Raw genomic sequence first — 11,627 nt, forward strand, 5'->3', positions numbered from 1 at the left:
TTATCTCATCACACATTCCATCAATTTCTTCATCATCTGAGGACTACTTTTACGACTTTGGTAGGCGTGGGATTCGTGGCTATCTTGGCAACAACAATGCGTTCACTATGCTGTATGTAGTAGCTTACCCGCATTCCTATTTTTATTAATTATTAGACCTACTCATGCATTAGCTTCATATTAGCCTTCCTAATACTTAAATCTATATCCGATGTTAACAATGACGCCGGTGGATGGACTATCACGAAATTACTGACCGTCGAGAATGTCACAAATATAACCGACAAGCTAATGGGCCCTTCACAGGAAAAGGTTTTTTGCCAGAAAACGGGGAAAACTGAAACCCAGCAAATGAGTAAAAAAGTGTATATTCACTAACAAAAAAAAATAGTGTACGCACACAACTTACACAACAATAGTCTGGGATTACTCTATTACGTAATACAGTTTTTGTGATTGTATCTTGCAGCTTTAGTTATTTTTAATTAAAAGAGGCTTTAAAAGGACAGAAAGAACGTGTTGGACTACGCTAGAGATCGTTCTGTTAGCACAGTCTTTACTTTGTAATCACTTTCGTTGACTTCGGCAACTCTCAACAGAAATCTCCAACCTAACCGAGACAATGTGCTACGATACAGCCGAGATCATGACAAGAGAATGGGCTACATCACACTCGAAGTAATTGTATATAGGTAAGGATCCCCATGACCTGTATACGTCTGTTATAAAAAATCTCCAAGCCACTCTCCTCAAATAGACCGCAATCTTCTCTTGACCTTCAACTGTTACTATTTCAGAATTGAAAACCAGATTCAAAGAAAATTTGGCTACAAGGCACAAAACTAGAAAAATAAAAATAATAAAAGTGAGAACGTGAAACATGTTAGCAATAACCATAAACAGGAGATTTTACAGAAAATAAAATTGAGAATGGAAATTATTAATATTATCGACCGTTTAGGAACTCTAGGCTACGAAAGGGATGAAAACACATATCGAATAAGTGGTGGAAGAGTTACTGTGTTTTAAGATTAAATCCAAACAAGAATTAGAGAAAAACATATCGACGCAAGGCCTCTATTACGAAAAATTGCTAAATCTCGAGACAAATTGTGTCCTTCTGTATTTGATGAAATGTTTTGGCCCCTAGTACGGATGAAACAGTATCTGCAATATCAACAGGAACTTCGGATATGTGTTTCATATTTCATCCAAGCCTGCAGTCTATAAATATTTAAACAAAATACTATAACAAAATACCACTACAGGGGAATTACTTACGGAGTAGTTCTTGGTAAAGAAACATAGGACACAATTACGTATGTGGGCTTAATACGAACTACAACTGTGTTTATAAATCGCTATAGTTGCCTTGGACTAACGACGAGCGAATATCAATATAACCTGTACGCTTTTCAAAGCTGTTATCCATGAAAAAGCTAAACCACGTATCGCGAACAAAATACTATTTAACACCGAAACAATGATATTAGCTGACAATGGGCACAGACTTTAGTCAATGGGCACTGTTGAAAATTTGTGCCAGACCAGGATTAGCACCCGAGTCCCCTGGTTACGAGGGAGAGGCAATGATCACTGTGTCCGAATTACACAGTGGTCAACAGAATATCACGAATTGCCCGAGCATGCCGTTCGTTAGATCCAAATTCTCAATTTCTCCATAGACTGCTAATGCACTGCTCCTTGAACATAATCCTCCTCCCCTTAATTATACAGTACATGGCCAAAAAAACAGACACCGAATATATGCAAACTTGGCCTTACGAACATTGCAGACGTCGTCTATGTAACACACGTCAAACTTCAAAGAATTTACCAATTCGTTGCATTGTTTACTATAGACCACAAATCAAGTAACGTAAAAAAAGCACTGCGTCTATTGAGATCATGATTCAGAGTTTAAAAAAAACTAATATGTCGCCTACATATTACAGTTGCTGCCAAAAGAGGAGAACCATTATTTTCCCACAAAAGGAAATATAGTTAAAATGACGCTTCTATTTCGGTTAGTTTATGCGGTTACTAAAATTTGCCGTGAAAGTTACATAGTGGACTCTACCCTCCCCCCACCAGAAACGTAGTTATCGTGGCTGTTGTGAGACTTTTGTACACAGTTAGAGAAAGTGTGTTAAATGTGGCGCGGACGGAAACACTAGGCTACGCTACAGGGCAATCTGCTCGCACAACGTTTAGTCGGCATTCATAATCGTTGGCGTAAACAACTCTCAATCAAATTACCACCTTCCAACCTAACTTAGATCTCGGGCTACACTACCAATCGGCCTGTCATCACAACCAAATATTCATTGAGTGGGGGTGGGGGGATTTCCTGTATCTCTAGGAAAAACTGTCAGTTTTGTCAGACTCAACAGCAAGATTTACCAATGGTAAACACTTTTTAGACGGCTCGTAATTTTAGAATAGTCCTCTTCGTCTTACTTGGCATAAATTGTTCGCTGGCGTCCCAGCAGCTAGCTCCCTCAGTGTCTGCTTCTGCCATCGCACCACGCCAGTCTGCTGTTGTCCTAGCAGACCGAACGCACCGCACATCCGACACCTTCGGAACCACTCACTGGCCAGTTAGCAACTGAGCGGAACACTGTTTACATCGTGAAAGGAAAACTATGCAAAGATGTACACTTAAATGGCACGACTGAGTAGCACACACACAGTAATATCTGAGGAATGTCCTTCGACACGCGCAGAACGAAAGTCTTCTCGCGAACGTACAGCGTCTCTGAAAAAAAATCTAGTGACTATATTCCGGCGTTACGGCCAGGTTCTCATACAAATGAGCAAAAAAGGGTAAATTTGAAATTTTTTTTGAGACAATGAAAATACATTCGAACGATCTGTTTGGGAATTACGAGTGACAATACTATGAGCTTAATTTTAGATTTTCAATAAAAAATGGCGCCCGTAATTATGATTTGATCAAGGGCTTGCGAGACTGGAGTACGCAGAGTGCGTGCAGTGTGGCACCTCAGATGTTACCTGAATTCAAAAATGGGTAACATCAGTTGATACTACATTATTTCTCTGAACTTGAAAATGGATAACATCAGTCGATAATACATAAAATTAATGGGAGCGCATACCTAACCGCAATGAAACAACGTTAAATTTAACGATACAGTGCTAATTCGAACTTTGAGTTCGATTTTGAGGGGTTTGTTTCACTCCTTATGCCTACACAAAAATTAGTTAATATTAACAAATGTCATATTATAGCTATAAGTTCCTAAGAAAAGTGTTTACTTTTAGGGGTCAGAGGTAGAAGTTAAGAGATCGAACCACTTTTAATTTATGCTGCATGCCGTTCTGAGAAAATCGTTACTCGAAAAAAAAAAGTGTTCAAAGTTTAGGGAAAACATTTAGTTATATTATTACTTCGATTTGCATGAACTGAGTGTTACACATATATTCTTAATGTCGCTGAAAACGAATCTGAAGTCAGATTTTCAATATTCAAAACAGCTAATCCAATACGGAGGGCAAACGATTATGTTTTGACCAATTTTTACCAAAAATGTATTTTCGTTATTTACTTTTAGTCTGCAATTCAAGGAGTATTTATCAGCCCTTCCTCTACCTCTGATTGTTCCTAGACAGCAACTTCCTGTTCTTCTTGGCAGGAAAAGCCGATCTGTCTAAGCTGGATATGCAGCACTCGGCAGCCTGCACTTGATATTCGTCCGTATTTTCGGTGAGTATGTTTGCATGCATTCTGCAGTATGAATCCTTTTGAGCACGTGCGACACGGGACGAGTTATCATCTACATCTATATGGATACCCTGCAAAACACATTTAAGTGCCTGGCAAAGGGTTCATCGAATCACCTACACAACTGATAATTAATTGAAACCCTCAGCTGCCGACAGGTGTTGTTGATATACTTCGATGGGGACAGCTGAAAAGTGTGCCGCTACTGGGACTCGAACCCAGGATCTCCTGCTTACAAGGCAGACGCTCAATCCATCTGAGCTATCGAGGGCACAAATGAACAGCACGACTGCAGGAATTTATCCCTCGCACGCTTCCCGTGAGACTCACACACCGAACCGCCCACAATCCGATTACGTAATGTACTTAATAGGTATTTGTCCATCCACTCATTACTGGCTCACACTAAGGTGACGATTCCCGTAAGATTTCCGGTAGCCTGTGCGCATTCGCACAGACGAAGGTCAATGGCTGGGTGACGTTTAACCATAGATATGAAGATAGTAACTGTTCTAGAAAGAACAGGCGCCACTGACGACCGTGCAGCTCTTCTAGAATACATGATAGACCGGCCGATGTGGCCGAGCGGTTGTAGGCACTTCAGTCGGGAGCCACGCGACCGCTACGGTCGCAGCTTCAAATCCTGCCTCGAGCATGGATGTGTGTGATGTCCTTAATTTAGTTACGTTTAAGTCGTTCTAATTTCTAGGAAACTGATGACCTCAGATGTTAAGTCCCAAAGTGCTCAGAGCCATTTGAACCATCAGTCCGTATGTTTGCACACTACTTACAGTAACTTATGCTAAGGACAACACACACACAACCATGCCCGAGGGAGGACTCGAACCTCCAACGGGGGGAGCCGCGCGAACCGTGACAAGGCGTTGGACACATGGCGGGTACCCCGCGCGGCTCATGGCAGCCGTGACACTGCTTCAAACAATGGACTGTAGAAACTTTTGTAAAGCACGGATTAAAAAAAAAACCTTTCCGTTCCAGGAGTCTAGACAAGTACACCTTTAAAAAATGCAACTACAAAGAAATTGAATTTTCGAACGGGGCAGGGCTTAAAACTTTGAAGAGTTAAATTTTAATGGCCGTTCTCTTGTATGCAAATAGTTTCACAGTAGAAATTTCTCTAGTTTTATTTATTTATTTATTTTTTGCTGTAGGTAAAGAAGGATAGGATTCTGAGAAGGGGGAAGGGGGGGGGGGGGGGGAGGAATCTCGCCTCTCCCACCTTGGAATTCTCAGTACAGAATTTCTATTCATTACGAGATTCTCAGCCACTTGCAGAAGTGATTTCGCGTGATTCTGCAAAACTTTTCCTTTAGCCAATCGTAGCAACTATAGTATTCCGTTCCTGCTGCATGACATGTCTCGGAACTTAAACTGACCAACTTATTTGCATAAAGAGCTAGCTTATCATCCGCTTCTTTACTTACTTAGACCGTTCATGGTCTGCAAAGCATTTTTTCTTTAATCGTTTTTTTTATGTCTTTTATAAACTGCAACACTTTCTAAACTTTTCTAAACTTAACGCCGTTGAAGCATGGTCTTTTGCTGAATGACCAAAAAGCAATGCTGACAGCTGGAGTCCAAGGTTTTTGTTAATCAAGCCGTTTGTATTCTTGTGGTGATATCTCCGTAGAGTCTTTCATTCCCTAACGCATATTTCTTTATATCTAATTGAGAAGTGAAATACCGGTTTTCGTAGATGCAGATTTAAAATATTTTAATATAACGCAATAAATATTTCATTAAAATTTTCATCCCCTTATGCTCGAAGTTAAAAACCAGTGAAACACGTAGTTTTTAAAAATTGTAACAGATTAGCCGAATACGAATTGTCAGATATGCTTTCATAATGAACCATTTTCAGAAACGTGGAGCCAGATCTGGGGGTGAATTTCCTTCTCTCCGAGACACCCGGCTTCTTCTTCGACTTAGCCGGCAAACAGGCCGAGGACGCCGGGTGGGGACCGAATAGGCAGCAGTTGGTGGATGGCGACGTCGTCACTAGCTGTTGCCTTCGTGCGGGCCTCTTGTGTAAAGGGGGAGCCAACCGTGGCCAAGTGAAGGTCTGTATTCCACAGGAACGAGTTAGCATGGCACTGAGATATTTCCACGAGTCGGCGGACGGGGGTCATTTGGGGTTCTTCAAGACCTTGAACCGAGTTCGGGAATACATGTTTTGGCCCAACCTATATCGCGATGGCAGGCGATTTCTTGGCAACTGTGTCCAGTGTAAGCGTGGTAAGCCCGATGTTGGGCTGCACAGAGAACTACTACAGTCGCTTAGGGAGCAGTGTCCTCTGGACCGCGACTCAAAGATCGAAACAACGATCGACGGAAACTGGCGCCAGAAACGCACCAGCTCACTCTATTTCATCCCCTTAGGGGTTGAACTTCCAAAAACACCGAAACACGTATTTTCTTATTTGTAGCCTTGAAGTCAAATACCAATTTTCACAGATGTAGCCTTAAAAATACTTTCATAGTTCTTCCATAATTATTTATCTCAAAATAAAATGTTCATCCACTATTTCACCTCATAGAGGTTAAATTCCCAAAGATACTGGAACACATATTTCTTTATTTCTGACCTAGAAACCAGATACAAATGTTCGTATGCCTAGCTTCAAAATTACCTTAATAGCTACATGATTCAGAAATCCTTTCCTGTCCTGCGTCTCCCCCTTAGAGGTGGAATTTTGAAATATGCAGTATAAGCGGTATAAGATCAACAACCTTTCCAAATCTCAAGGTTTATTTTCCTTGGCGGTCTGGACTGTGTGAGTTTCATAGTAATAGTCCTCCACACACACACACACACACACACACACACACACACACACACACACACACACACACCACTACCAATGCCACCACCACCTCCTGGGGAAATTTCTGCAGACGCCCTTGTTCCACTGCAGTCATATTTTGCCGACGACCTACATTTAGCAGCGTGGGAGGGATAGTGTCGTGCAACAGACAGTATACTCACTAGACAACGAACTGTTCGTTGTGAAATCAGCGACATATTAACCGAGACTGACACAGAAGGTGCTGAAGGTGAAGCACACTAGACTCGTGTCTACCACGGCTTCAAATAGTATCGATTTACTATGAACGGAAGTTCCGAAAAGTGAGCAAGTAATTTTACAGTAAATTCAGTACCGATGGTGAGGATATACAACGAAAAACATTTCTATAAAATTTCAGAAATAATGAAATATTCCACTCAAGTCGCTTGACAGAAAACGCAATGGATATGCTTGCACTTAAGACGGAAGGCCCTACGTGCTTACGCAGGCTTACGACAGATCGCAAAATTCGGCAGTAGGCGTAAGCCAACCTCTTGTGCTGCCATCTGTTATTGATGCCAGGCATCAAGGTCTCAGTAGTACGACCATCCACTGGAGAGTAGTTTGCTTTGTAAGCACTCCGTCTTCAGGCCACGAGTGACCTACTGGGACAGCACCATCCGACCGCCGTGTCATCATCCGTGGAGGATGCGAACAGGAGGGGCGGGGGTTAGCACACTGCTCTCCCGGTCGTTATGTTGGTATTTTTTGACCGGAGCCGCTACTAATGGGTCGAGTAGCTCCTCGATTGGCATCATGAGGCTGAGTGCACCCCGAGAAATGGCAAGAGCGCATGGCGGCCTGGATGATCACCCATCCAAGTGCCTTCAACGCCCGACAACGCACTTAACTTCGGTGATCCCACGTGAACCGATGCAACCTCCGCGGCAAGGCCGTTGCCGCAGATATTTTACAGTAGTTGCTTACGTTTCATAATTATCTAGTTTACGGGGAAAATGTAAAAAAGGCGATTGTCACCGAAGCTACAACTAATCTGAATTTCTGGTTAGTTATCAAGTGGTCTTGTGTGCGAGCCTGAATTTTTCATCCTTTGCGGTGGGAATGATTCAAACCCGTCATGTTCTTCTTATGAAGTGTTCTATTTATTTTGCACACAATGATCGTTTGTAGTTGTCTTGAGTTACTAGGTTGATAAATTTTTGTTTGGCGCACGTATCATAACTGAGATTTGCGCTTAATGGCTGAAGGTGAATTAGCGTAATGAGTAGTAGCGAATGTTACAGTAACATGTTTGTAAATTATTTCAGGTAAATTACGTTAGTCGTGTAATATTATCCGTATACCAGTACAGTATATGGGCCAATTACGTTAGTCATGGAATACTATCCGTATAAGACTATGTCACCTTGGTGTCCCGGAATTTGCTTCAATTTTGGAATCCACGAAAGAACTGGAAATTTTCCTTTACACAGCTTTCCATATAATTTCTATTACAGTGATTCAGTCTTGCCTGTCACTCGACTTTTCTGACTGTGAAATAAATTCTATCGCTCAGGTGCTTATTACCTCTTCGTGTTTCCATTTGCCGATATTGCGCATAAACACATATCTCAAAGTTGCTATGGACATTGATGGAGCGACACACTTTTCTATGGCGACACTGCAGTTTATAGATAGAAAAACCGATCAGTTAAACCGACATGGGTATTTTAGTTCTGAATAACCGATGTCTTTCAGTATTTGTTTGCTCTCGGTTATAACAAGTATCTTTTCATTTTTTCCTGATAACCACGTAAAAACAGATATATCAATTAGCCACAGATGTCGTAGTAAAATTTTTAGTTTTCAAATAAACCTTTTTAAAAAAAGACGAGTAATTTTTATTCGTAAGATTTCCATAGCACTGAAATACGGCGTTATTACAGAAAAAAATGGGAAAAGTTATGTATGCCACTTTAATAACACTGCTGATAGAAACGAGCAACAAATGGATTGGTCCAACATTGCCGAGACAATACTGTGCCTGTTATACAAGCAGAGCGCGAGACTGGACACAGTTTCTCGCTGTTGTCGAACGTCAGTTGTAACATAGAATGGCACCATCTGGAAGTCTGTAAGTATTTTACGATATGCGGTACGAGTGAAGAACAAAGTTAGATTTGGTCGACTTGCGACATCATACAAGGAAAAAAGTTAAAATTTAACAAATCATTCATAGTTCTGGATAAAAGTAGAAAGTGCCTGATCTGCTGCTGTGTCTACGTAGTATGCCGTTATCTGCTTTTAGCCCTTAAAAACAGAGAAATTAAAACGAAAAAGGGAGTTCTCCTGCCGCAGTTTTCACTCTTTATCGCTGGACTATACGTAATGCCTGCATAGTGCTGTGATAACCGATTACAATATAATTTTTGAGCAGAGCTTCTAAAAACTATAATCAGTAGGATAATATTGCCAGTTTTCTGTAGTATAGAAGCACTCGCCAGCAGCGAAGATCGGACAAAGTTTTATTTGACTATTTAATTTAAAGAAATTAGAATTATATTAATACCGTCAGTTGCTCGCGGGCGTTGATAAATATCAACGTGGACAAGTGAAAATGTGTGCCGCGACCGGGACTCGAACCCGGGATCTCTTGCTAAAATGACAGACGCTCTATCCATCTGAGGCACAGAGGACACAGTGTATGGTTCGACTGCAGGGACTATCTCGCGCACGCCTCCTGCGAGACTCACATTCTCACCTTGAATGTCCATACACTACAGTCGTAGAGTCCCACTCCAACACACTCATTCCTCGTGGAAGACATGTCCATATCAATATAAGTATATGGTTCTGGCAATACCAGCCATGACCTTCTTCTGTGAAGATGCACACGTATTCCCCGAACTGGACTTGGTAAGAATGTGTTCCACGAGTAATGAGTGTGTCGGTGTGGGACACTACGAATGTAGTGTGTGGACATGCAAGGTGAGAATGTGAGTCTCGCGGGAGGCGTGTGCGAGATAGTACCTGCAGTCACACTATCGTCTGTGCCCTCGGTGGCTCAGATGGGCAGAGCACCTGCCATGTAAGCAGGAGATCCCGGGTTCGAGTCCCAGACGTGCACACATTGTCACCTGTCGCCGTTGATATATATCGACACACGTGAGCAGCTGACGGTATTAATATAATTCTAATTTCGTTCTGAACGGCTGCAGGTCATCATAAGGGTATTTAATTTGACATTTTGATTCCATTTATCAAGAAACTGAGAAAGTAAAAATTGTTTAATCTTTGTTTGATTTCTACGTTTACTAGAGAAAATAATGTAAATAAAAGACTGAAAATCGGTTATTACAAGAACTGGTATTGTGACGGGCTTTAACAATTAGCTTAAAGAATGGTTGGGAAACTGATAAGAGCCGAAAACCAGTTATTTCAGCGATAACCAACATTCCCACTGGTGTTCTGAGTGGTAAGATTGACGCACAAGGACAACAAGAACAGTTTCTCAGAAAGGTTACTGGAGCTCTGATGTTCTCAAAATGAACGGGCCAGCCATTGGCGTCTGTGAGGGTGAAGGGGAGGGGGAGGGGAGGAGGTCGGGAGGGGAGGATAGGCAAAAGGGCACTTTCACCCATCGCCCCCAACCCTCCCTGGAATCTGGAGTAAAGAGTTTTTATTCGTTACAGTATACTCTTCCAGATAAGAATTCTCCACAATACTGCTAAACCTTAGCTTTGACCAGTTGTAGCGCTTATAGAGTTAGGGTCTTGTAGCTTGATGCACCTCGTAACTGACCAGCTGATTTGTACACAGAGTGCCAGTTTCAGAATCATGCACTCCAGCCCCGACGCGCCTTCCCCCCTCCCCACCACTGGAAATATTTCTGCAGACTCCAGTCTGCCACTGTGCATATATTTTGATAACATCCTGGTTTTAATAGCATCGAAGGAACAGCATTGTGCAGTAAAAGGGTAGACCTAGCACAGAACACACCATTCACAATGAAACGCATCACTTAGTAGATGGTGAAGTACTCTGAAGCTAGCCAGATAGAAACAGAACCTCCTGGCACTGCATCTAACCCAAATTCTAATCTTACACTAATCTCTTGTATGTACCTACCACGCCCTCAAAGAGCCAACGATTTACTATTATCAGAAGGTCCGAAAAATGAGGAAGAAATTGACCCACACTTTTTTGCGTTGTTTATTATTTCGATTACACCATAAAGGGAATGGACTTGTAGCCACAGGTTACACAAGCGATAGATGGTTTAAAATACATAAAAAGAGATGACAATAAGAAACGCTTTTTAAAAACACAATGATGCACGGCTTTTACGATTTTTACAGGAAAAAAATGGATGACAAAATAAAGGTTTTTCAAAAATACGCTGGTAGACAATATTGGGGATTTTTTATCTTTATAGATGACTAGCGGAAAAGCTTGGTGTTGACCAGGCATTTATTTAGAGCTGTGCGTCCACGTCCGTACTATGCAGCGTCTGGCCTTGTCCTGAGTTTTTATGACGTATCTCCCGAAACATGTGTCGTACAATGATATAATTTTGTAGGTACATTGAGCGTCATATGCGGATACTGTCTGCAAAATTTATTGCGAATATAGTAGCAAAGAAGTAACAAATTTAAATGTCACGAATGCTGTGATGCCCACACACTTGGGTGTAACTAATGTACACGGGATGCTTGGCACGATCATTATGGCTACCATCACCTGTGGTCGTAATTGGACCAGCTGTGTCGACGTAGTGAAAATATAAATGTGCATAACATGGTAAACGTCCATTCTTCCCAGCCATCAGACCTGAACTACGATCAAAAATATCATAAAAAGTGGTAGGGGCAATGGCCTTGCCGCAGTGGATACACCGGTTCCCGTCAGATAACTGAAGTTTAGCAGTTTCGGGCGTGGTCGGCACTTGGATGGGTGACCATATGGGCCGCTATGCGCTGTTGGCATTTTTCGGGTTGCACTCAGCCTTCCGATGCCAATTGAGGAACTACTCGTCCGAATAGTAGCGGCTCCAGTCAAAGGAAACTACCACAACG

At 41.9% G+C, this 11,627-nt stretch overlaps 1 non-coding gene across 1 annotated transcript; it reads right to left on the reverse strand.

Moving 5' to 3' along the window:
• Nucleotides 1–3,942: 3,942 nt before the first annotated feature.
• On the reverse strand, nt 3,943–4,017 carry Trnat-ugu (transfer RNA threonine (anticodon UGU)). Its single transcript has one exon. It is a non-coding gene; the product is annotated as a tRNA-Thr (tRNA).
• Between the last annotated feature and the right edge of the window lie 7,610 nt (nt 4,018–11,627).

The sequence above is a fragment of the Schistocerca gregaria genome, unplaced genomic scaffold (assembly GCF_023897955.1).
Source record: "Schistocerca gregaria isolate iqSchGreg1 unplaced genomic scaffold, iqSchGreg1.2 ptg000313l, whole genome shotgun sequence".
Lineage (NCBI taxonomy): Eukaryota > Metazoa > Arthropoda > Insecta > Orthoptera > Acrididae > Schistocerca > Schistocerca gregaria.